Raw genomic sequence first — 27,734 nt, forward strand, 5'->3', positions numbered from 1 at the left:
ACATTTGAAACACATTTCAAATCACATTTGAACATGAAGTGTGTGTCCTGAGTGTTGTGTCCAGTCTATCTCTTTATAAGGTGTTGTTATGATAGCCCAATGTCACATGACTGTAATGATACGGCGCCTGCTTGCGTTGTAAATGTGTGGCATAAGGAAGAAAAGGCAGAAAATGCTCTAAGCCTGAATGCTGTGCTAGAGTAAACATATTCCCCCATGAAAATTAGGGTTTCACATTTCTAGTTTTCTACACCTTATCCTTCAAATTACTCAACTGTTTGTCTTTGTCTGTCTATCTTCTTTTCTCTCACTCTCTCACACGCGCACACACACACACACACACACACACACACACACACACACACACACACACCTGCTGTAGTTCAGCAAACTGCTAACAGCCAAGGATCACAAAGTCCCTTTGTTAAATAGGGACATTAGCGCTGGCTCTCACTCGTTAGAGACCCATTGTAACATTAGCACTTTGTCATGGCCACTGAGCCACTTCACTTTAGCACCATTACACTCAAAATGTTTCTTTTAAGGCTGTAGAGGAGGGAGAGTGTTTATAAATAAAACACTTTGTGCCTCTTGAATCCCAGAGCAATGAGCAGTTGTAAAGGTAATGGCTGATTTTGACTGCAATGGGAGGAAAAATTTTCAGAAGTAGAATTATGTCAAGGCTGAATTTAGGCTTTATGAAACTTGTGCATGTGCAGTCACACACACATGTTTACTGTCATGCTGAGCAGACACATGACAGTGCATTTAACAAAGAATCTTTGGCAATCAGAACATTTTTTTACTCATAAAACAATTTTTTCTGGAGATGTGGGGGTCTATGAGTCACAACAGCAGGAAGCATAAACAGTGGTGAGGATAAAATAAATGTGGACAGTGGATATCAGGAATTTTATGATGCATCTATGTATTTTAAGTTATTTTACTGGATTTACACAAGCTGTAATAGCCGTAATAAAACTTTGTTGTTTTGAAGTTTGTTATCAAAGTTGTCTCTTATCTCGGCTGAAGGGGTTGCCACATGAAATCAACTTCCTCCACCGAAACTTATTCTCTGTATCTTCTTCTGTCATACCAACTAATTTCATGTCCATCTGCACAGCGTCCATAAATCTCCTTGTCTAATTCCAGTGCATCCATAAATCTTTGATTTTTTTTTTTTTAAAGCAGACTGTCTGGTTGTTATTTGTTTGAATTTGATTGTGTTGCTGCTGGTTATTTTTGTGATGTAAACATATTAATAACATTACTTTGACTATAAAGGTAACATGTCTGTATTTCTATTTCTTTACACAAAACTACTGAATGTCAAATTATGTATGATTTCAAACTTCTATACACTTACTTTTCAGCCATGGCTTGTATGTCTTAACTTACCTGGAGTGTGTAGAGTTCATTTATTCATTGACTGTTTCTTGATACCCCTTATCCTGCAGTCAGGATTGTGGGGGGCGGATGGGGGCTGGAGCCTATCCCAGCTGTCTCTGGGTGAGGGGTTCACCCTAGAGCAGTTGCCAGTTGATCACAGGGTCACGTGTAGAGACAAACAACCATTCAATCTCCAATTCGCATGTCCGGGGCAATGTAGGGTCCAATTAACCCACTGCATGTTTTTGGACTGTGGGGGGAAACCGGAGAAGTTAAAGGAAACCGGCATAGACACGGGCAGAACATTCAAACTCCACACAGAGAGACCCCCTGACAGAAATTGAACCAGGAATCTTCTAGCTGTGAGGTGGAAGCGCTGATCGCCATGCCACCGTGCCATCCATGGGTGGGGTTGATGTTGGCTATTCAAAATGCTGGATCGACCCAAGCTGTTCTCCAGCATCTGTGTAAGTGTCCTTTAATTAGATACAGGACTCCAATATGTCATCTGTGATGTATTTGGACCTGAAAATGTATAGTTAACCTCAGTAAATATGGTTCTAAAATAACCTGGAATATGATTTAACATCAAGTGCTTTAAAAAGAAATCTATGACACTGTGCTGGTATTTCCTTATACTGTAGATCCTCAGCATTCTTCATTGTCGGTACTGCTTATCATGCACACTGGACGATCCCGCAGGGCGAGAGGCAGGGTACAACCTGTGCTCGACAGTCCATCCCAGGGCCACGTATAAAAGTACACAAAATTCACTTTCTCATGCACTCATTTGGACAATTTAGAGTCTCCAATTAACTTAAGAGAACTGAAGAACCTAACTCATGTAGGCAACGTGCACACTCCACACAGGCAGTGGCCGAAGTGCACATTGATACATATGCATACAGGACTGTCTCAGAAAATTAGAATATTGTGATAGAGTTCTTTATTTTCTGTAATGCAATTAAAAAACACAAATGACTTTTGCATGATATTCTAATATTTTGAGATAGGATTTTTGAGTTTTCTTAAGATGTTAGCCATTATCAGCAATATCAAAATAATAAAAGGCTTGCAATATTTTAGTTGAATTGTAATGAATCCATTATGTATGACATTTTGTTTTTGTAATTGCATTACAGAAGATAAAGAACTTTATCACAATATTCAAATTTTCTGAGACAGTCCTGTATATAAATATATACTGTATACACATGCATGTGTGTGTCTGTGTGTGTGTGTGTGTGTGTGTGTATATATATATACACACACACCAAACTCACACACAGACACACACACACACACTCACACACTCACACACACACACACACATATATATGTATATACATATATATGTAAAATGATTAAACAAATAATATATATTATATATATTATTATACATATTATATATATGATTATTATATATATTATATATTATTATTATATATATTATATATTATATATTAAATATATATTATTATAACATGTGTGTGTACAGTCGATACCCCCTGGCTGTCAATAAAAGTTAGAATAATGTGTGAATGCACATGTGGATGTGGGAAGGTGTTGAGTATAATGTTCAGCATTAGTTTCAAGGTCAAAGGGCTAAGTAACCTCCCTCCAACAGACATCCATACACACAAAAACACACACACGCACACAAATGCACATAGACAAACACATATAGACTCACCCCCCTCCCCCTGAGCACACACACATGGGATGGTAATAACTGTGCTGAGAGATGAGTGGGGCCAGCTGAGCATGAGGCCTCTGCAACAGTTGAATGTTATGAAAAGGTTGTCACTTTAAAACATCAGCACACGTGAAGCAGCATACAGGGAGACATTTGTAAACAAGCCCCATCTATTTATCATCCCATTCATTAGATCAAGCGTCTATCCATCCTTTCCTCCCACCGGACATCTCTCATCTTCTCAGCTTAGACCGGTGTGTTTGAGCAATCTGCTGGCTCTGTGACTTGTAAGATGTGTGTTCTGGTTTGTCACGGTCATGCGCTAAATTCCACCTCAGATCCAGCACCTGGCTGTTGACAGTCTTTGCTTTGGTGTCATTTTAATTGGTAAGCAGACAGTCACAGATGAAAGTCTTTGCTTGTGATGAAGAACACTACAAATACCAACCGAGTGACATGGGATGTGGCCGACGCACAGTAGTATTCTCATTACAACATGCTTTGTGTGTCCATGTCGGTGTTTATATGGCGTATGGGAATGTGTGCACACTCCACTTTTGTGCTTTGTGTGTGTGTGTCTGAGTGTGAATCCGAGAGGTTTCACCACCTTCCAGATGCACTGTGTCAACTCTGTAGTGTCCCATGAAGAATCCAGTTACAAGTCCACAGCACTTGTAAGTCCGCCACAGACTGTTGACAGTAAACAACATTTAGTTTTCACTATAAATAGATAGGTAAACACACACACTCACACACACACACACACACACACACACACACACACACACACACACACACACACACACAAACACAAAGCAAAGCAAATAAGATCACAAAAATTATGATTGTGGTGTGAAAAGCATCAGCACCCTACAAAGTTTATGATATATGCAACTGTCAGCTATGCTGTACAGGGTCTAGAATTACCCACAGAAAAACAATGGCTCACTGAACAGCAACAGGATTTCTGAGAGGTGTCTCAGCAAATGCAGTCATTCTGACTTCCTGCCTGACTATAGTTTCTACAGGCGGGAGAGTTTTTTATTTTCTGTAAATGCTTTGTAGTCCTCTGTGTATCATAGACAAGAATGTCATTTGTGGCACAAAGCAGTGGGGGAAGTATGTCAGTGTCTCATTGTTACATTGTGCTAGTGTTAGAACAGTATGTTTGTTTTTTTCACCTGTTGCAGACTGTATCTTTCGACCTTGCACTCCTGTCTTTATTAATTTGGTATTCTCCCATTCCCAGTGTAATTTTTGAACAAGTGCAGGAGGAAGACTTTGACTACTCTGTTATTTGGCTACAAAACCGCAGGTTATAAATGCATTTGAAGTACACTTTCTAAAAAAAGAAAATGTAATTTTGCATTTGCTAAAGAAATGATTTCTACATTTTAGCTGAAGGAATGTGTGCTCATCTGCTTCAGCAATTACACACACTTGAATACCATTGAAAAAAGTATACCACATAAATCAGGCCATACTTTACTCCAATACCATTTAAAGACAACTACATCTGTATTATACATCAATGTTATTATGAAGGATGCTTAAAGGTTTTTGACACAACATTTTGCAGTAGGATCAGAAAGATATTCAGGCAAATCCATTCTCTGAGTTTCTTTTAAACTCAGTGGGCTATTGAAGGAAGGAAGAATTTGCTCAATGCTTTTGTCAAATACAGCCAGCTCTGAAATTATCAACGATTTTGTTTATGATAGCAATAACTGTCTAACAAATTGAATTCTCAACAGATTGCGCCTGTGGGGGGATTTTATTGCCATTCAAGAGTCCAGTTATTGGCACTTGAGTTACCATTGCACCAATCCCCACCCTTAGAAAAAATAGGAAAAGGATAAACAGGGTTTGGATTCCCTATGATTGAGCTGGATGCTCTGATCCAAGAGCAGCTGGAGAAACACAAGGTCACAAGGGATCAGGCTTTCCCTCTAAACAGCTGCCCAAACAGACCAGGCTGACACAGACTATAGCACAAGAAATAGAATTTTTTTGAAACTTTGAAAAGTGTGTGAACTCTTGTCATTGCACATACTCTCATGCATAAAATCCCGACTCCTTTCACCAGTCCATGTCCAGAAAATATGACAGCACAACACTCAGTGTAAAAAGTTTCCAGAAGGTTAAAAATGATAAATGGGCTGTCGTCACCTGAACTGCATGTCCTCGATGTCAACATTTCATGGTCGGGAGGTAAAAATTGTGCAGATTTTGTTGCTAAGATGAGCAGATTATAAATACATAATTTAAATAGGTAAACGCAGCAATGGAAAATTGTTGACAAAAACAATGACTTGCCACTTTCTATGGAGGGGATATATTTAGACTTGTTTACCATCACATCAACGGCAACACGAGCAGCTATGATCATCTCTTAGCCACATCCTTTATAAACATTATTAAAGCTCTTTTTCATTTCATTATGAACTTTTCTTGTTGTTCACAATTATAAATTACAATTGAAACAAGCAGAACTGAGAGGACTGTCATACTTTTACATACTACAGGGCTATTTGCGGTTATAGTGTAAGTACTCTAAAGCTAGTGTGGTGAATCCTTACATCCACCCATTTTCTGCCACTTATCCGGGTTTGGGACATAGAATTCCCCCTCCCTGGCCAATTTGTCCAGGTCTTCCAGGGGACTCCTGAGGTGTGCCCGGGCCATCCGAGAGACATAATCCCACCAGTGTGTCCTAGGACTTTGTCAGAGCCTCCTCCTGGTGGGACATGCCGAGAACAACTCTGCAAAATACATGTAGACTGGTTGGATAAACTACCATGCACCCTCCAGGACCATGCTGAAGGTGTTCCACGACCAAAACACCATTTCTCCTTTTGAATCTGGGATTTAACTATCTGACTGAACCTCCCCTCCAGGTCCACTGAATAGATCTTTCAAGGGGGGCTGAGGAGTGTGATTCCTATGAAATTGAAAATCATCCTCTGATCCTTTTAAAGAGGGGGATCACCACCCTGGTTTGCCAGTTGAGAGGCACTGTGGGACTGGGGAGGACTTTGAAGAATTCCCTTCACCGCTCCACAATATGTTGAGTCCAGGTCAGCAACAATCAGAGTGTTGTAATGCACTGCTTCCCCCCTGCCAGATGTAACACCGAAAGACATTCTCCATTGCCTCACCAAATTCTTCCCATGCCTGAGTTTTTGCCTTTGCAACCATAAAGCTGCATTCTGCTCGGCCTGCCTTTACCTGGCAACAGCCTCTGGGGTCCAGCAGACCGAAAAGGCTTAATAGGACCCTTACTGCTGGTGTCCACCAATGGGATCAGGGAGTTTGTGGTCTGAACAGGCAACCTTACAGCCACAGTTCTGGTCTGAACAATTGGATTGAATCCTGCCTCAAAAATGGTGGCATGTAACATGGCCAAATCGGACTCAATGTCCCCTCACCTCCCACAATATATGGTTGAAGTTTGGACGGAGGTAGGAATTGAAGCTGTTTCTGTCTTGCGCACTCCTCGTTTTTTCCTGGCTGAGGACCATTGCCACAGATTTGTAGGTGCTGATTTTCATTTCTGGCTCCCACATTCGGCTTTCAACTGCTCCAGTGAGAGTTGTAGATCACAGTCTGATGAAAACTGTAACGCATCATCTGCAAAAAGCAAATACCCAATCTTGAGGCCACAAAACCGAATCCCCTTGATACCCTGGCTGTGCCCAGACAGTCTATCCATAAACATTATGGACAGAATTGCTGATAAAGGGCAGCCCTGGCAGAACTCACTGGAAACTAGTTGGACTTAGTCTCAGTAATTTGGAACAGGCTCTGTCATACAGGGAGTAGATGGCCCCTATCACAGGACATTGCTGAATGTCCTCTCCAACTCCACAAGGCACATGTGGACTGGTTGGGAGAACACCCACACACCCTCAAGGACCCTGCTGATGGCAGAACACACCTTCTGACCCCTCTTTTTAAAGAGGGAGATCACCACCCTGGTTTGCCAATACAGATGTGATTCCCCCCCTGCTGTCCATGCAATGTGATAGAGGGATATCAGCCCGGACTGTTCCACACCTCAATCTCGGTCATGAACATTGAAAGTTTAACATTTTCAAGATAGATCAAGTCAACATTTACATTAAGTCAGATTGTAAGCGGGCAAAATATAGTGACTAGAATACTTAATCAAATGTGCGATATTGTCACATCTAGGGAGGGTGGGCCTGATCCAATGCAAGGACACTCAGGAGGTAGGGTGTCTTAAGGGGTTTATTTGACAAGGCAGATGAATGGAGCGCTGTGCTGGTGCCAGGTTGTTTTTAGGAAGGCGCTGCCTTGGCAGTCTCAGGAACTGGCAAGAAGCGGCATCAACCGTCAGGAACAAAAGTGCTGGCAGCAGGCTCCTCTTATCCTTTGCTTGACGAGGCCTGATGAGCCGCAAGTGTGTCGGCTCCCCAGCTGGAATCATTCACCTGCTCAATCAAGCTCCCTGGTGAAGGGAGCTGCACACAGAGCCCTAGCCCTGGAAAGCAACAGATATAGTAAAGATGGCGATTTTTAGGGAATTTTACTTTCCTTTAACATGAATTAAAGTGAAAGAATTGCAGTGTCACAGTTCGGGGTTGAACACAAGCGCCAACACAAGACTCTGCACTGAAACAGAGGACTAAACAATCATCTCTAGTCAGAAGGAGGTCCTGATTTGGCAGATGGTGGGCCGGACAGGAATGGATAGGCGGATACTGGGCTGGACAGGTGAAGGCGGGAACGGGAAGGCCAGGTAAGTTGGATACTGGGCTGGACATGAACAGGAAGTGTTGCGCAGCTGGGTGTTGGGTTGTAGTGAGGGTCCAGGCATCCAAGACTCCTTTGCTCCCAACTCACGTATTACAACAGCCCACTGTATGCCAGAAGCCAAACCCTGACAAGCAGAGATTGTAAGGTAAATGTAAAGCTTTGGAAACAGATACATTTTAAGCTTGAGATACATACACTGAATTTATTGCGTATAAATATTTAAGCAACTTTCACACTCTAACCTTTTAGAAATAATTATTACCACAGTATGTTTGCACTGGTACAATATAACCAGCCTTGACCACGATTGTGTTTCACCCAGTGCTCAATTAGTTCCTTACAGTATGTTAATTATGTCATACTTCCCAGCATTAAAATAAAGCATGCAGTCAGGTTCATTTTTCTTATGAGGTTTTACTGTTTTCAGTGTCAATAATCAAAATGTATACATTCAATTTATAAATTAAAACTTTGTATGTAGGTTTATAAATATGTGTGCTCGCGTGTCTGTAGGTAAATATATAGGTATATAAATATAAAGATTGATTGGCAAATTTTTCAGTGACTACTTATTTATATACCTCTTTGTACATACTAACTACAATACATCATAAGTGTGAACACATTACGCCATTGTTCACAGCTTATCAGAGCAAATACGTCTCACCATCAGGTTTTTTAGCTCGGTCAGATCCCTTCCACTGTCAATGATAAAATAGAATTAAGCTGAAATGCCAGTTGGGCAGAGCTGGCAAGTGGTGAGTTGCCCAAAATAGCAAACCTAAATTAAGGGTGTAGAGTCAAAAAATAATTGTGTGGTTCCTGTAGTGAGGTCGAATGCTATACAGGCTGGGGACCAGGCAGGGGGCAGATAAGATTCAGAAAAACATTTGGATTTATTTAGATATATTAGCAGTTCTTTATTCAGAAATTATTCTTGTATAATTTTTTTGCCACCTTCTCAAGCCCCTATCTTATCATGGGGGAGTTTGTATGTCTCAAGGAAAATAAGTCCTGGTTGAAGGCCCAGATCAACCATTCCCATTGGGTGGCTACCCAAAGGAGGGTCAAGGGGGTTAGGTACATTGTGAACTTGCTGGTGGCCAAAGGGAACTGAACTTGGCATTCCACTCACTGGTTACAGAATCTGCCTTGAGAAATGTGGAATTTCCCTTTCTGAGAAATCCATGGGTGAATCAGATAAAGAGAGACAGAATATTCCCAGAGGTGATAAAGTGGTAATTGTTGCAGACTTCAATGGATGGTGCAAGCAATAGATGTGATGAAGAAGTGGTGGGCAGGTTTGGTATCCAGGATAGGAAAATCAAGAAAAGGATGGTGGTAGACTTTTCAAAAAGGACGGAAATAGTTGTCACAAATAGAGAGGAATAGAGAAGAAGTGTGATGGTGCCAATTTTAACAGTAAGGGAGATTTTCAGAATTGTGGTAACTATAGAGGAATTACATTGACGAGCCATGCAATTAAGTTATTTGAAAAAGTAGTGGAAATTAGACTGAGAGGAGAGGTCAACATTTGTGAGCAACAGTATGGGTTCAGGCCTGGAGTGATAGTGAAGTAGGTTAGACTGGTGCAGGACATGTATGCAAATTGTGAGACAGCGGTGAGGTATGTTGTAGGTATGACAGAGAAGTCAAAGGTGGAAATGGAACTACATCAGGGTATCTGTGCCCCTTCTTGTTGGCAATGGTGATGGACAATGATGCTTGCAGATGACAGTGTGCTCTGTCGTGCAGGCAAATCTAAAGAGGTGGAGGTATGGCCTTGAAAGGAGAAGAATGGAAGTTATCCACAGCAAGACATAATGTATATGTGAATGAGAGGGACCCAGGTGGAATGTGAGACCACAGGGAGTAGCGATAAAGAAAGTGGAGGATTTTAAGTATTTGGGGTCAACAGTTCAAGAGTGGAGAAAAGTGCAGGGGTAATTTATTATTGAAGAGCATCAGCCAGGTTGAATGGAAAGGTACGCAAGTGCTGAGACCAGTGATGCTGTACAGTTTTACAGTGTCACTGAGGAAGTGGCACTGAGGAAAAGACAGGAAGCAGAGCTGGAGGTAGCAAAGATTAAGATGTTGAGGTCTCTTTGGGAGTGACAAGGATGGATAGAATCAGGAATGAGTCCATCAGAGGGACAGCCCATGTTAGCTGTTTTGGAGATAAGGCCAGAGAGGCCAGACTAAGATGGCTGGTCATGTACAGAGGATAGATAGTGAATATATTGGTGTACGGATCCTTGGGTTTGAACTGCCAGGCCGGAGGCCTGGAGGGAGACCTAAGAGAAGATTTATGGATGCAGTAGAAAGGGACATGAAGTTAGTTGGTGTGAGAGAAGAGGATACAGCGATTAGGGTTAGTTGTAGATGTTTTTTTCACTGTGGTGACTCCTGAAGGTAAGCGAAGAAGAACTTGTGTGTATACAATTATTTACTGACTGATGGGAACATTTCATTACTTGTGGAAACGTCACAAGAGCATACAGTTTTGAGAAAAGTGAGGCTCATACTTGCTTCAACATGTAACAGTCTTGAGGGTTTATTGCACTGAGAGTCACCACCTGTTGCCCATTAAGTAAAGAGTACAGTAGAAACTGAGTAATCCACTCTTCTTCATTCGCAAAGCAATATGTTCATGAACCCAATCAATTTTTCCTCATTTAAAACAATGTAAATCCCATTGATATGTTTCCCAGCCCCAAGAACATGCTGCACTCTTTTGAAACTTTTTTATGGATTTATTTAAGGCAAAAAACCAGAAAGGAATTAAAGATAACTTTGATTACAACTATATTTCTTGCGTGCTCTCTTTTCTTGCCAGGAACTATACTCTTCACTAAATCAGTAAACGGTCTTGCATATGAGACCCTCGCTAATGCTATCTACAGCAATCTATCCCTTGTAAATCTAAACTAACAATCACTTTTATACTTCTTCTTGGACTTGAGATATTTGCTTTTGTTAACGTAGTCATCACTTTAGCCACATCAGACATCTTCAGCACATCTTTGTTCTCCAGGATTGTACAGACGGTTGTCTTAGCCATGTCGTAGTGCTGGGCAATCTCTGTAACACAAACACCAAGCTCATGTTTGGCTATTCTTTCCTTCTTCAGATCAACTTTAATTCTTAACTTCTTCTCAACACCACTAGCACTCTTAACTTTTTTGAGAGCTTTAATGAAGGCTAACTGTCTTAAATAAAGTATATAACAGGAAAACATGACAATGAATGATGTAAACAATGCTGGGTTCCTGCCGCTGCACCACAACGCCACATGTTGGCAAGCCAATGAGTATGATTATTTATGTGTTTGTGCACTGAGGCTTGTTTGCGATTCGATCCAAAATTTGATTCGAAACTCTGTTCAAAGGCTGATTTGATCGCCATCAGGGGGCTTCTTATCAGTATTAGTCATTGTTGGCTTGTCCTGGTTTTCCTGGATTTCCTGTGCAATGGTTGAATTGTTGTCTTGTTCTCAATATGTATGGATATTGTTTTTCTTTGCACAACTATTATTCTGGTTAGTTGACACTAGCTGCAAATAGTGCATTTTCGGTTCTTGCCAGTTGTCTTGCCAGCTGGTCAAGTCATGACAGCAAAGTCTTTTTGCTGTCCTTACACAACTTTGTCAAAAAACATTAACATTGAATTTATATACAATTTTTGTGAACATATTGCAAATGCACATAAAAGTGATGTGAAACAAAGGAATTTGGCAATGCTTTACATTCACTAGAAAACTTTCCAATCAGGGAAACTTGATGCTTGAAATTCAAGTAAACATGATCCAAATTCTAATGAAAAAATGACATGTTCTACATATGTTCATATCCAAAATCAATGATTGTAATGCATAGATTTCCAAATGGACCTTTTGCACAGCTCATGTTAAAAGGATATATTTGTTAATAATTGTATACAAAATTAAATAAGAACGTTAATGGAAGGACCTCTCAATGGACATTCAATTCATTTAGAAATAATTACACAAATTGACAGAAATTTACTATGAGTTATGCTTATTTTTGATATAGCCACTATGTAATTCATAATATAATGTTTCATAAAAAAATGTTTCAATCGAGGTTGCCTTTTCACCCTACACTTGCCTCTCACAGTTTCCTCCTCTGACTCATCTTAAAAAACTATGGGATATATTTACTGCTGGTGGACACATGAAGGTCGAGCATGTAAAGTACTCCTGATGGCTTTGCCAAATGGCAGCTCTCAGAGGCCTCACCAACCTCCTGCGGGGAGCAAATGTCATTTCCACCATCTGGGTTTGTGTACAGACTTATAAAGAGAACTACAGTGAGAATTCTGAGCAATTTCTGGAGGTGACAAGGGGTAGTCTGTGTGAAGATATCTCTGGAGTGATGATAAAAGTAGGGCAGCAGGACTAGAAGGTATCAGGCATGCAAACCCAACAGAACAGGAGGGAGCCTCTTTCTGAAGCAAAGAGCCGGGCCGTAAAGGGACGTCTAAGGCCCCTGAGTCGTGTCCAGTGAATAATTCACGTTGAAAAGTTTTTTCCTCCTTAATTTTCAGTCTGGCAGTCCTCTTCCTCTTGCAATAATTTAGAGCTTGTTCCTTGGAAACAGTGGGCAAACCGTATGAATCAACCACCAGCCAACAAAGCATTACACAACAGCCACAAATGTTCAACCATGAGCGACGTCTTGCTGTGCATAAGAGGCACTTTCATAACGAGTGGAAACACTGTTAACTTTGTTGCTCCTTAGAACCCGTCCACTTTGTCTCAAAATAGATGGAATTTTCCAGAAACGCTAAACACATTTTGTATATTTTAATATTCGGCTTTTCCTTTTATTATTAGAGTTGTTTGTTTTTGGGAACGGCAGGTGTTGAAAATATTGATGGGAATACCAATGAAATGACTCAGCTGACCCTAAGTGCCACCTGCCTCCAGACCTGTAAATGTTATGAGATTCTCCAATACAAAGTCACCTGCTTCAGATAATGTGTGGTCTGTCTGACCTCAGAGAGTGAGCATGTCAAAGGTGAACAATGTAAAACATTGGTAATGAGGAGGGCATGTTTGACTTTGACCCTTGGACTGTGAAGGACAACCTGACTCGAGAGCCTCTTTTGGAGCCCTTTTTCCATGGCATTTAGCGTTCACATGATTTTGCATTCAGTAATTTGTGAACAAGCAGGAAATTAATCAAGATGGTAAAAAATGCGCTGTGTATTTTTTTGGAAAAACTTGAATATTTTTTTAGATTTTTTTTCACATTCATTTTATATTCGGCACAAAGTAGACAGGCGAGAAACAATGTTTTTAAAATGAATATTATGATTCTAAATGCCCTGAATCAATACCTTTCACATAGGATAAGGATTGTTATCCTGCTCATATTTTTCAGTTGCATTGCAGATGCTAATATTTTGTTTCATGTAATGTTCAATAATTGGCAAACTTTAATCCAGTACAATTAGGGAGCACAGATTATTTTATCCAAATCATTATTTTTATTATTATCATTTAGTTATTTATTATTACACTGCAAAAATTGAGAGAACTATTGACTAAATCACCAGCCATTTTGCATTAGGTGACAGGGGGAAGTCAAAGGTATACGCTATATATGGTACAGCAATTCAGCACTTCTGGTATGGAATTGCTCTTGAAATAAATTTTTGATCTAAACTGATTTTTGCAAAATATGTATGTGTGTGCCTGTATCTACTTACATATATGTGTTTGTGTAACAAAGGTATCATCCAATATTTTCACAATCTTAATCCAGATTGTATGTTCGACAAATGAGCTAAAGCTAGTTGGACAGTAATTTTTCTGCCATGCTGCAAAGATGGTCTTCTTTAGTATCAAGAGTTTACTATGCAAAGTGATATTTTGTTTACAGTAGGTTGTTTTACTCTGCACAATAGCTGCACCAAACATATCTCCAACCTGAAGTTCGAGATATGTGATAAAGGTCAATGTTGGAGTTATGCAATTAAGGTCCAATATCCTCAAATTAGTAGTTTTTTTTTAAGATATAAAATTTGTTTTCAATTTGTTTATATTTCAAAAACTTGATTCAAATATTAAAGTTACCCTTTGTATTTTGATAATTTAAGTGTGAAGATTTGCCGCCAAACTGTTTTTGAGTGGATTGGAGTAAGCTACCTCAACAGGCAGCTGCAAGGAGGAAGAAGAAATATTTTTTTCGATTCATACAGAAGAGGCAAAAGTATGCAATAGTGCAAACCCTGTGGGAAAGCATTCCGGAGGTTTGGGTCAGCTTCTTTGAAAGCTACTGTATATCTTTGCATGCGCATAATCCAGACACCGGAAAGGAAAATCAATGGGCATCACAGGTCTTTTCTCCACAGATATGGAGAGAAAGTGCGCAGAGACAGGGTTTACTCTGATGGGAGATGCCAAAACACCAATATAAGTAGTTGAAGGTGATAAATGCATGAAGGGCCTTTGCAATCTTGATCGAACAATAACGCAGCATTGATAGAGGGGAATAGAAACAATCCCAGGTTCCTCTTCAGCACTATAGCCCGGCTGACAGAAATTCAGAGCTCATTTGAGTCACATGTACACTTATGCTTTAGCAATGACTTTATGGGCTTTTTTTGAAGGAAAATTATACTTATTGGAGACACCATTTATCGATCCCCAACTCTACCAAAACCGATTAGGTACATATCGAGAATGCTTCTCTCCTGTTAAACATGAGCAACTGTCTTCAGCAATCTCAACTTCTTTCACTTCCATGTTATTGTGTAAATTGGGCATATTCTGTTAGAAAAAGATCCAAAAAAACCTCATTCATTCCTTTGTCTCCTCCATACTGGATTGTTGTGGCTCTCTCTTGTCTCCTGCTGAAAATCTTTCATTTTGAGAAAGTTTATCATTGTGGTTCGGTTCGTTAGCCCCTATTGATGCTGTCGTAGGCTTACTATACTGAGGGATATCCCATAATGCACTTCTCTCCCTCCCTTTCTTTCCATCCTGTCTGCACTCGTATCCTTTTATCAATGTTTGCCAGTGACCTCATATTTTCTCCTGAGTTCTTTGACGTTCTCATTCAGCAGGTTCCCAGGAGGCATGGCTTGGCTGTCCACAATTGCTATTTATTTTATGAATATTAGTATAAGACCTTTATTATTTTTTAGATTTACTTTTTTACTGCAAAGTGCCTTGTTCACAAACAGTGAATATTCATGTACTTGCCTAAATTCAAGAGGTTGCATGGATCAAGCATAACAAAAGAGATGCCACATACTTTTGTTTGTGACTCAGGGTAGATTAAGGCCCATTCTCATTCTTGTCTCACGTTCTCTGACTACAGCGTCTTGACTTCTGTACAGTATTAATAAAGGGCTGATTTATGAACCTTTTATCAACAAGTTGCCTGTCATTGTTGCCTCATATTTTGGTGCAAAGAGGTGCTAAAATCCACAGGATAGCTCGTTTCATAAGATGACAACATGGACCACTGGATCACAGTTGATCTTCTTTCATGTAGACCCTGTGGTGACACCATGTCGCCTCATTGTGTTTCTCACAATGTGGTTGTGATGATCATGTGGCACCTTTAGCGCTAAGTATCACTCCCACAAGCCTGTTTTGACAGCGTTACACCTGCTGGCTACAGTAGTTGTCGCCCTTTGAAAGGGAAATTCGCCTCTGACTCCGTTAATGTGGCAAAGTGGCATTATGGTGATGTAGTGTCCAAGAGAAAGAAACTGTGGGATTGGCCCGAAATGGCTCCAACAGTAGTGTTAATATATTAGTAGCTGTGTTTCTTTGCAATGACGATCCACCTTGGCCTTTAAGAACTCATCATTTATTTGCATATAATGGTTGCTTTTATTTATTTTGACACTTGCTTGAGTGTTGTCTGGCCTATACAGGACTGTCTCGGAAAATCAGAATATTGTGATAAAGTTCTTTATCTTCTGTAATGCAATTACAAAAACATATATGTCATACATTCTAGATTCATTACAAATCAACTGAAATATTGCAAGCCTTTTATTATTAAATATTGCTTATTATGGCTTACGTCTTAAGAAAAACCCTACCTCAAAATATTAGAATACCATGCAAAAGTAATTTTTGTTTTCTTAATTACATTGCAGAAGATAAAGAACTTTATCATAATATTCTAATATTCTGAGACAGTCCTGTCCAGTAGCTTGACTGAATAAAAACAAAGCTCATCATTAAGGCACCTCCATCGTTTTCATAAGGCCAATCTTACTGCTAGTTTATATTCCCCTGTATTGGGACCTCCTATAGCGATTGAAAATAAATCTTAGGTTTTCTATCCATCCATTATCTGCTGCTTATCCTGCACTTAGGGTAGCAGGGATGCTGGAACCTATCCTAGCTGTCATTGGGTGGGAGGCGGCGTGCACCTTGGGTCATTGCAAGGCCACATGTAGAGACAGACAACCATGGACTCTCTCATTCACACATCTTGGCATATTTTCCAATTTATTCCAATAAACCCCCGGTATGTTTTTGGACTGCGGGAGAAAACCAGAGAACTGGGAGACATGGGGAGAACATGCAAACTCCACCAGGGTCTTTCAGGCTAGGGAGTGGAAGCACTAATCACTGCGACACCATGCCGCCCTACACGTACGCTTTTGCATAATGTAAATCAAACTATAAAGTAAAAAAAGGGGGGAAAATAGCATATTACAATATAGACTGCTCAAAAAAATAAAGGGAACACTTGAACAACACAATGTAACTCCAAGTCAATCACACTTCTGTGAAATCATAGTGTCCACTCAGGAAGCAACACAGATTCATTTTGACTTGTTTTAAGGACATTACATCAAAGTTGGATCAGCCTGGAGTGTGTTTTTACACTTTAATTTTGAGTGCGATTCCTAATCCAGACCTTCATGGTATAATACATTTGATTTCCATTGATCATTTTTGTGTGATTTTGTTGTCAGCACATTCAACTGTATAAAGAGCAAAGTATTTCATAAGAATATTTCATTCATTTAGATCTAGGATGTGTTTTTTAAGTGTTCCCTTTATTTTTTTGAGCAGTGTATTTGGATTACTACAACTATTTGAATAAGTTGTATTATACTAAATAAGTGTCTCCGAGTTGTAAAATTCCTTTTTAGGTGTAATGTGTCAATCTAGTTGACAAATATATAGTTTACATATATTTTTATTTTCTTCTTGTGTATTGTGATGCTAAGTGTTTCCCCAACCTCTCAAACCCCACAAGCAAAGGACTAATTTGAACCTCAGCTGTGCACATTTAGTTTGCAATGTTTTTACCCTCTCTGTCTTCAATTTGACAATTACCTAGAAAGCTTTCACTGCTGTCACACCGGTAACAGTATGTGGAAAGGCCCTTAACTCCACTTTATTGGTAAAAACACACCCTAAAATGTTTGCAGTCTGATTGTTGAAAGGTGTGATACTAACCCGTTTGTCCCCTGCTCAGGGCTGAAGTGAACAAAAATCGCCTTTGCAGGCACATATGCAAATCTAGGAATTGTTAACCTGATGCAAAATCTGCGATGCTTTGGCTTTAAGACATGCATTATAATTTCTTTGCTGTTTCTGAAGACAATACTAAATGAGTACCAGTAAGCCTGTTTTCATAGTGAATAACATTTTGCACATGTGTCACACTGAATGGTCAACATAGTAAGCGTGCTCGAATTTGGCCAGTTTTATGTTGAGACTAATTTAATCCACCTGTATACACATTGTGGTATGTCCTATTATTTGGAAATTGTTATTGACATGAATAAAATCAATAGTTTTACCTGTTTCTACAGGGGACTTTGAGAACAAAATTAATGACACAATAATGATCGCTTTCAGTCCATATTGTCCAGCTCGGAGAGACATACTCCTCCAAACAAGAACCAAGAGGCCAAGTAAACACAAACACAAAAAATAATGATGTAATGATTCAAACGACAATGTATTGGATTGTTTTTCCAATATATTAGAAAAGAAAATTACATTTTCAATATCTATTTATCCATATTTCAATTTATTTATCTATTTATTTAACAAACTATATTTTGGGTGTGAAGAAAGGTGTAAACTCCATTTGGTCAGCAAAGACATGCACCTCTAACCCTGTTACTTTTTATCACCACTAATATTAACCTTTTTCTGTGTCAAATATCATTGCTTTGACCATTACCAGAGTAGCTGTGTTGCTTCAAATTTAGAATCACTGTTTCAAAAGACAGTTTGCCAACATTATACACTGGGTGAGATGTTGAGCCACAGTTTGCACCGGTCTATATTATGTACTTTCAAGTTGACCTCATGTCTTATTGCTGTTGAGAGTAACAGCATTTTGCAAAATGCCCTTTTACACATATGATACAGTATGTTACTATGCAAGATACAGCATTGCTTTTCTGGTGTAGCATGCTTTATGTGCAAATTGTACATGCATGCTGTACTTGCCTTTTTGCATCTGCTTTGTAATACATGACAGCTGCAGTTTGCTTGTAACTGAGTTCATACAGGGAATATCTCAGTGCTGCCCTGCATTTCAATTTACTTTGCCTTTGGTGATAGTCTTCCAATAGACATTTTTATCTAAATTTTAATTTGCGTTATAGTCTTCAGGTATATTGAGTCACTGTATTTTGAAAATCATGATTCTGCAAATATTTTATATGGGACAGACTGTCTTTTTGCACAAAATCATAATCTTTACACTGAAAATATACCACTTTTTGCTGGTATGATGTTTGATGGAGAATGGTAGGTCATTTCATTGACTTTTAAAGCTAAGAAAGTCACTTAGGATAACATTATATTCCATTTTTGCCGTGTCAAAGCTTTTTAAAAACCTGTTTAAGTAAGCAAGAATGTTATCTGTGAATAGAGCATCTCCTCTTGTGAGTCAATGAGCTGTATTTTGTGTTTGATCAATTGCCACATTTGAATTTAAGCAAAGTGATGTGGCTATGCTGCTATAGAGAAGTTCAGTCAACGCATCTAGGGGTTTTGCAGCACAAAATCTTTTTTTTTTCAACTCTGGGAACATCATGGGTGTCAAATTCAATACTTTGTCCTGACAATGTTTAGCATATGAGAATTTATAAATATCATATAATACCTTGATAGACAAGTGCTTGCTTACTTTCTTGGTAGTATTCATAGGCTTCTTTTCTATGATGCTGGTGGGTGGTAATTTGTGGGCATGATAAAGAGTAAGCACACATTTTTCAATACCATATGGTCTCAAGTGTCTCCCAGTGTTTTATTTATTACCAGAACGTGTCAAAACAGTGCTCCATGTTCGCATGTGCCCACCTCTGTGGCTAAAAAGAGGCACAGATAATGACAATTTTTGATAATTGTGTTAATGACTGCATCACATGTATAAAAAAAATCATAAACATTAAAGTTAGCTCAGTATGTGAATACAAAACACCTTAGCCTCTGGTTGAAATATGCTCTACAATGTGAACATGAAATGAGAACCGTCTCACCATTAGTTTCTTGAATTGGATTTAGAAATTTAGCACAGCTGGCCTGCTGCATGTCTGAAAGCAAGTGCAGAGGCAAAAACAATATGTTTCTCATTATCAACAGCATCACAATAGACATACGATAGAGCTACTGTATCATCCACCACTATAGTAGCATATAGCGACGATTAATTTTCAACATGGAGCAAGGTTTAAATGCCCTTTGGCCTTAACACATGTAAGCATATAGACACACAACCTGTCCACCTGCAGCTTTTAACACCGAGGAAACACTTATTTCACCGGGTCAGAAATTTGAAATGTATTGATTCAATTAACATGTAGGTGTGAAGACAAACATGCTTAAAAATACACATTTGCCTTAAAAAAAACACACGCACACAAATGCATGCAAGCGGTTATACACGCAATCAGACAGACACACCATGTAACATTGATTACTCTCACTACATAAAAGCCAGACATTAAACTATGAGCTCCAAAGCTTCCAGAAGCGACACCTTAGCCCAGGATTTAATATTGAGTGGTGGCGGGTGTTAGAAAAACACATGATGTAGCCAGTTGTTTTGGAGGGCAAATGGAGCAGCCATTATAAAGGCCCGTTTTATTAGCTGTTGCTTGATTTGTTCCTGCAGCCTGTGAAGCACACCGCTAAATCAATGTGTACAGCTGTTCTCTGAGCTTTCTGGGGCTCTCTGGGCGCGCAGCAGGTGTATGGTCCGCTCGGCCCAATCACACACACCCGCTCACATAACAATAATAACGGCCTCCACATACGGTCGATCCATCATTGTTATGGCCCAACTCAAGAGACCCTGTGCATGTTGAAAGACTGTTTAGAGGGTCTATGTGTGAGCATGTTACAAACGAACACACTACTGCAGAAAGACACACTAACAGGAATTCCGATTCAAATTTCTCCCCGATATGTTTGTGATTCTTTACTTCTGAAGAATGTTGCCATGTTGCTTTCAACGGATTTCCTGTGGTCAGTTGTTCTGTCATTAAGACACACACACACCAGCACATAGATATTATCTATTTTTTCTTTATACAATTTCCCAATTAAAATGACAACATAAGCAAAAAAGTAGGGGCAGAAAATGTCAGAGGCCAAGAAGAACATCTCCTGAACTGAAAGTGCAAAATATTTTAAGATTAATCACATAATAGGGGGAGGTAATGCTGCAGTATTCCGTTAAGCAAAGGTGTTTGTGTCAGGCCAAAAATGATGAATGTAGCTTGTGACTGAAAGGCTGCTGATCCTCTAACTAAAGCAAATCTGGGCAGGGAAAGTGGCAAAGCAACTCTTGTCCTTCCCTCATTACCACCACTGAGTTGCAAAATCCTTAACCCCAACCGCTCCAAGGTGCAGTGAATTTTGTTATATGAACAATTATGTGAATTATGTTTCAGAACAGTTGCTGCTTAATAGTACACAAAAATGAAAAAAAAAAAAACATGCTTTTTTTTTTTCTATACTCTACTGTTATATGAGTATCCAAAACTCGTTTAACGAATAGTTTTGCTGAAAATGCCTCTCCAATTGAATTGCTCTTTCATGCCTCTATACCCATGTTTAAGTCTTATTCAAGAAAAGCAGATTTAAATGTAATTACACTGCAGCTGGGCATTCCTGCTCTGGAGTTTTGGCTACACCTTCTTGTTGATTTTTAGTTCTATGTGCAGTTCTATGTAAAATGTACCTGAGGGGATTCCAGGCTAAATCTAAGATAAATCCTCAGTTTCAGCGTGGATGTTAGGGGGACCTGTGGGGTATGCTTAGTACATCACAAGCACATCATATTAACAAGTTAAGAGAGAAAGTCACACAAGTTTACTGGCCATATTCCAAGCAAGAGTCAAATATTACAAATTGTGTTAAAATCAATCACACATCACCAGCACCACCCTAGAGCTAATGATTCTATTTAAAAAGGACAATGCAACAGTTACAACATGGAAGCTGTAGACTATTTTTTTGTTTATGCTAAGTAGGAGGTAATGTGTAAATGTTGACTGACTTGATATGTATTTTGAAACGTTATATCACTTAATGCATACATTTCCCTGATGTTCCTATTTGTTGATATTGATTCCGACCTGATAATGTTTTTGCCTCTTGTCCCTGTTTGAACTTAATACATATGGTGACAAAGTCGCCATTAGCACAAACAGACTTTTGTTAATTGAAAGCTTGAAAAGATGTCTTATCATAGCAACTGGACTTTTTTTTTAGTCCTTGAAGACATTTCATCTCTTATCCAAGAGGCTTTTTCATTTCTGAAGTTCTGACAGTTTTCCAGAACTGAAGAAGCCTCTCTTCAATAAGAGGTGAAACAACTTTGCGGAGAAAACTAGCCAATTTCCTCAATAAGATTTTGAAAATGACTGATCATGGCCAAGATGATTGAGTACCTTTTCACATAGAAAGTTGCAATTTTACAGTTCATGTTTCCAATGAGGCTGATGGTTGATGTAAAGATCCTTTAGACCTTTAAGCAGTGTCCAGTATCTATTCAACGTAGATATTATGGAATCCCTGGGGGCAAGATCAGGTAATTCAATGTGCAAGGGATCTTACAATTGAAATGGAACTTATATTTGTGTGTTTTTGGAGATCTGCCTTTCCCAAGTAAATTGTTGCAACGCTACAGGCAAATCAAACTTCAAGTTTAAAACCCATGTAATGGTATATCTGCATGAAAATGCTATTTAAAGCTTTAAATTAATATTTTGAACTTGCATACTATGGTTGAGGCAGATGATGTTATTTATATTTGTGGCATCATGTACATACATGCAGTAGATGTAGCTAGCTCTACAGCCTGAAAGCAATATTTGATACAATTGTTGTCATTTCTTACAACTCTGAACTCATTTCATACAACTCTGAACAAAGACAGTTGTACATATTTTAAATTCGGACTCCGCTTAGGTGCCACAGTTTATGATCGACCATTGTGCATAGAATTTACATTACTGGAGAGGTGCATGTCTAAGTATGCCATTTGTGCATATGGTATGCTGCTCTGTGTTCCCAACACTTCAGCATACAGTGTCAATTTCATCCAGATGTAGAAAGAGAAGCATTTTCTCTGAGTGTCATAAGGCTTTAGGACAGCAAAACTTTTAAGCCACCAACTTAAAATATGAAAATTCTGTCTTTTTTTCCATGTATGACAGAGTTTCGAATGAATGTTTGTGAATTGCTGAATTTAATAGTTAATTTGAGATCAGATACCTTTGCATTTGGTGTCTGTTGCATGACTGACATCATGTACAAACAAGAAATAAAAAAAATATAGTTGCAGTCAAAATCTGGTGAAACTCAGGTATTAAAAAATGATGGTGAAAATGTACACTAAGTTGTTTATTTTTATGTCTATTGTTTTTTTAGGAAAGTATACCAGTGCATCTATAAAAAAATAGAACGTCATGAAAACTTTTGTGTTCTATTTTTTTTATAATAAACCCAGAACAACTCTGTGAGGGAAAACACCATACCCATCTTTTAAAAGTGTTTTCTTTGGCAAACAATAGCTTCAGATCGATCTCACAGTTTTTGTTGTTCTGAATATGAATATACACGGACAAATAAAAATTAGATCAACATTTCTGGGCATAGATGCATAAAATTGAAGCAAAAGGCAAGCCCACTTGCAACAACTGGATGTGGATGACATTCTCACTCTCTTTATTTCAAAATGGAAATGTATTAGAATAATACAAGAAGTCATTTCATTTTTCCAAACAAGTTCATGGTCAAAATTGCATTTAGATCTAACCAAATCCATAACCTCCAAATTTTGGTGAACAACAATTTACATCTCATTGCTGATGCAACTGAATCGAAGCTACACAAAGGTATTTTTCCAATGATTTCATTTATTGTCTATACCCCTTATCCTGAACTGGAGCCGATCCTGGCTGTCGCTGAGCAAGATGTACACGGGTTACGCACTGGTCCGGTCAGCAGTCGATCACGGGGTCACATATTGAATCAAACAACCATTGACACTTATGGGAAATTATGTCTGCTAAATGTACAGACTGCATGTCTTTGGACTCTGGGAGGAAACCAGTGTCCCACAGACACTGTGAGAACATGCAAATTCCACACAGAAACGCCATAGTTGGAAGTGAATCAAGGACATTTCTTGTCGTGAGAAGGTAGACGCATCATAACTTACCAAGTGCTTGTAGCAATGGTAAGCATGACCCTTCAGATTAGAACAAGCATCAATTTAATTAAGTGGAAATGTATGATTACTAATGAAAAAAATTGTACTCTGGGTCATATAAAGAGATGAAGACAAATCTCTATATTATTCAAATATTATTCAAATCCTTTGAATCTTATTTGATATAAACCTCCAGCCCCTCTCTCTCTCTCTCACCCCCCACACACATACACACACACACATAAACATTAAGTACACAAGAATACAACATCTCATTTCTGCCAAATTACAATCAAATTCTTCCATAATCTTCCTGCTCTGTTTCCTAAATACTGCTCACCACTTTCAGAATAGTCTCATTTTAATCACTTTAAATGTGATCAATAGATGTTCTCATTTCAAAAGCAAAGCTCTCAAGTTACCACTTAGGAAAGTTACTGTATTGTGATCTTGTATCTTGACCTTGTTCGAGTTATGGCACATGACCTAAAATTCATTGCCTATAGCTTAACTTTATACAGGAAAAGATGAAAATTCTTCTAATTGGGGTGTCTCAGAAAATTTTCTTTTATATTGTTCCTAAAAAAGCAAATGAAAAAAAAAGAACAAACAGACAAAATAGCAAAAGCAAACTCACGAATCAACAACAAATTGTTATCTTAGACGACTGACTATCTCCCAATGCCCAATGCTGATTAAGTACTGTATGTTGCACTTTGTATTAGAACATTTCATATGTCGAACTTAATTTCCTTGGAATGAATAATGAATCTTTGTGGACTTCTGTGGAGGCTCACTTTACAGGGTGATATATTATCTGGTGTGAACCAGGTCACGACAGCAGCCGGTCTGCAAGACAGGAAATGGCAGGGAAAGGTCTAAAACTGTTTAATTAGTGCAGAGAAAGACACGGAGAAACGAGTTTACTTTTGTATTTGTGTAAGCTTGTGTCACTATGTGTGAGTGTGCGTTTAATCTGTAATTTATGTATGTTATTCTCTGAAACATTCTCTGACATGATATCTACGTACTTGCTGATAGATAAGTACATAAGACTCTGCTGTCTCAACCACTAACTTAATCTTTGGACAAAATAAAATCTACTGTTTTTCAACCGGGCCTCAGTTGCTCGAGACTGAGGCATTTAGATGCTCTGTATTTGTAACAGCTCTAGTTTTTCTCCAAAAGAAATTCCTCCCTGGTGTTTCCCTCTTTTGTGCTTCTGACGTTGCAGAAACATGGAATAGAGGAACTGACCGTTAATCATGTGGTTAACATGCTCGACCAGCACAGCAGGAGCGGAGGTGAATTTCCTACACCAACCCTATGACCCCATAATCTCGCAAACACACGTTTCAAAAATTCACTGCAGGACTTTGACAGAGTCAGAGAATTGCTATTCCAGTTAGATATGACTGCGAAGAAGAGAAGATTTCATTAATGGTGGACAGCAGTCTTCTGAAAGGAGGGACCGTAAATATTTCCATTCGTGTGAGATAAAAATAAAGGGTTCTGCGTATTGAGGAAATTTACCATCTTGGAATATTTTGGCATTCTCTATTTTCAATACCACTTAATTTTATCGGGACCTTTTCTCAACTTTTGTCTTAATTCATTTTTCTTCGGAGATTACTGAATATTGTTGCAGCCTGGATTTTAAATGAAGGCTTTAGATGTTTATGCGGTCATTGCTAAGATACACCTGGCTTCTTAATACACAACAAGACCAGTATTTTCTTTCAAATTAACTTCCAGATATCTGAGTGAGACAATAGCTGACCAGTATTTTCATGTTAGAACAAAACAGAATATTACACTTACCTTATGTGACATTAAAATGAGGATAAGATCTTTCCAGCCTTCTTTGAACATTAACTTTTGTGAGACATGTTGTAAAATCTGAATACAAGATATTGATTAAATGTAAACTAAACAAAGGATGTCATATATTTTTATGCACAAAAAATCTTTCTCAGTAGGTCACTGGATTTCATCTGGGTCAATAATGAAACCACCGGGGCTCCAACCGGATAGATGAGCACAGCTTCACAGTACTGTACTGTATGAATTACACAGAAATTCATCTCGTATTGTATTATGTTCTCAAACTTCATGATGGCTTGGTGTCATCGGGGCAAGAAAATCTATACCTCAAGGAACTTTACAAAGGAAAGAAGGTTGTTGATTCTGTATTTCAACACAGTCAAAATGCTTTAGGTTTCAGTTGTTGCCCTTGGGCTAAGGTTGACACTAGCCTGCTCCTTCTAAATACAATACAGCTGTTGATAAATAGCGAGGTGCTTTGACCCTGTTTTGGACCAATCCAAGAGGCCACACTTACCTATAAAGACCCCTAAACAGAGTTGAAGCCATAGACACAAACTAAAATTCATGTGCTTACTTGCAGCGGAGAACAATTTCATCAGAGAAGACAACCACTCCGAGGCAAAGCTGAAGAACAACGATGAAGATTGTTTTTATATTGCTCCCCGTGCTAGTAAGAGGCAGCCAGCTATCATTGACTGACTGTGGAGGAGAAGCGAGACGACCTCAAATTGATGATATCACAGTGGAGTGCGGCACTTCATCTATTAGCCTGGCAATCCAGATCTGCCCGGTGATCTACACTGGCTACAATGAGACACTACTAATTCTGAACCATATGTTTGACCCAAGTTGCCGAGCGATCCTCGACGACTCAGCCAGTCCACCTGTGGCCCGGTTTAACTTCCCCCTCAATAAGACCCAAGCCTGTGGAAGTACATTCCGGACCACCAGTGCGGCAGGGACAGGCATATTTTCTGACTTTTCCAACATCCAGACCGTCAATATCAGCGGTGTCGTTCGTGCCGTTGACCCAACAACGGGCACCATCACCTACAATGCTGAACTGAAGTACTATTACTCCTGTGCATATCCCTTAGAATACCTGGTCAACAACACTCAGATCGATGTGTCGGCCTCCTCTGTATCTGTGAAGGACAACAATGGGAGTTTCATCAGCACCTTGAGCATGGAGCTTTTCAGTGATAAGAACTTCACTAATCCCATGATCATGCCACAGCGGGGGATCGAGCTGAGGACCAGCGTGTACGTCGAAGTCAAGGCCACCAACTTGACGGGGCAGTATCACGTGCTTCTCGACCGCTGTTACGCTTCCATCTCCCCTCTGCCGACCAGCTCCAGCTTCTTCAACCTGTTCGTTCCTTGCTCCAAAGACCAGTTGACCTTCATGATCGAGAACGGAGACAGTCAAAGTGCCCGATTTCACTTCCCTGCCTTCCGCTTCATTGAGCAGCGAAACGAGACCGTGTCCACCTACTACCTGCACTGCATCACCCGGCTCTGTGAGAGCAGCACCTGCAGCACATTCAAGCAGTGTAACAACAGGAGAAAGAGGAGCAACGTGGATGCAGTAGGTATAACTGAGCCTTACACCATCACTTCTCCGGAGATCATCACCAAAACAGAAACCACCGAATCAAAAGAGAAACCTCTTGTTGCCGGTGGAGGAGAAAACTCAGCTGTTGGGCTCGGTGTGGCTGTGGGTGTCCTTGCTTTTGCATGTGCTGTTGCCCTCTGTGTTGCAGCTGTGTTTTACAAGAGGCTCAGACACTAATCGGGTATAAATGAGCAAAAATACAAGGTGCTGGCCCTCACTTTGCAGGGAAAATGCTTATTGAGGTTGTTTGCTCATTTTACTCTGGAGAACTGGGCACAGCATTTGTTGGGAAGTCCTTGTATGATTGTTTTTTTTTTTTTTTAATTCTTCATGTATTAGAATGGAAAATAGAATATTGCTTTTTTTTTTGATGATTTAGATGAGGATTTTCAGATTAAAAAGCTATGAGTGTTAATGCATGTCTGCACTTTATACGCTTTGAAAAAATAAATAGAAAACATGATTAAGTGGAGAAAAGAATTGAAAAACTGATGAGAGAACTTCCAGTTTAAAGATATTTGTAAGATGTGTGGGATGTTTTGAAAGAGAACTGAAAGTACCTTTAAAAATATAACACCTTTTTTGTAATTTATTGCTCTCATTTCATAGTTTGTAAGTAAAGTGAACTATCAAAATAGTCATGACTCATTGCTTTTATCCAGTCAAAAGTGACTTCATCCTATGAACTGTTCAAATGTCTTAACCATCCTTGGTGAATCCTTGTGAAAATGTTTTA

The 27,734-nt window shown here is 39.2% G+C and overlaps 1 pseudogene across 6 annotated transcripts; it reads left to right on the plus strand.

Moving 5' to 3' along the window:
- The first annotated feature begins 1,413 nt into the window (after positions 1–1,413).
- Positions 1,414–27,734, plus strand: LOC147234663 (zona pellucida-like domain-containing protein 1 pseudogene; annotated as a pseudogene). 6 transcript variants are annotated; one of them, XR_015105988.1, is made up of 3 exons: positions 1,414–1,856; positions 24,791–24,860; positions 25,964–27,734. The product of XR_015105988.1 is annotated as a zona pellucida-like domain-containing protein 1 pseudogene, transcript variant X1 (transcript). The 6 variants fall into 6 exon arrangements; XR_015105993.1 differs by lacking the exon at positions 1,414–1,856 and adding an exon at positions 1,992–2,148; XR_015105992.1 differs by lacking the exon at positions 1,414–1,856 and adding an exon at positions 7,991–8,009.

Source organism: Fistularia commersonii, chromosome 4, assembly GCF_037954325.1.
Source record: "Fistularia commersonii isolate RoL2024-O1a breed Wild chromosome 4, RoL_Fcom_v1.0, whole genome shotgun sequence".
In the NCBI taxonomy this organism is placed as follows: Eukaryota; Metazoa; Chordata; class Actinopteri; order Syngnathiformes; family Fistulariidae; genus Fistularia; species Fistularia commersonii.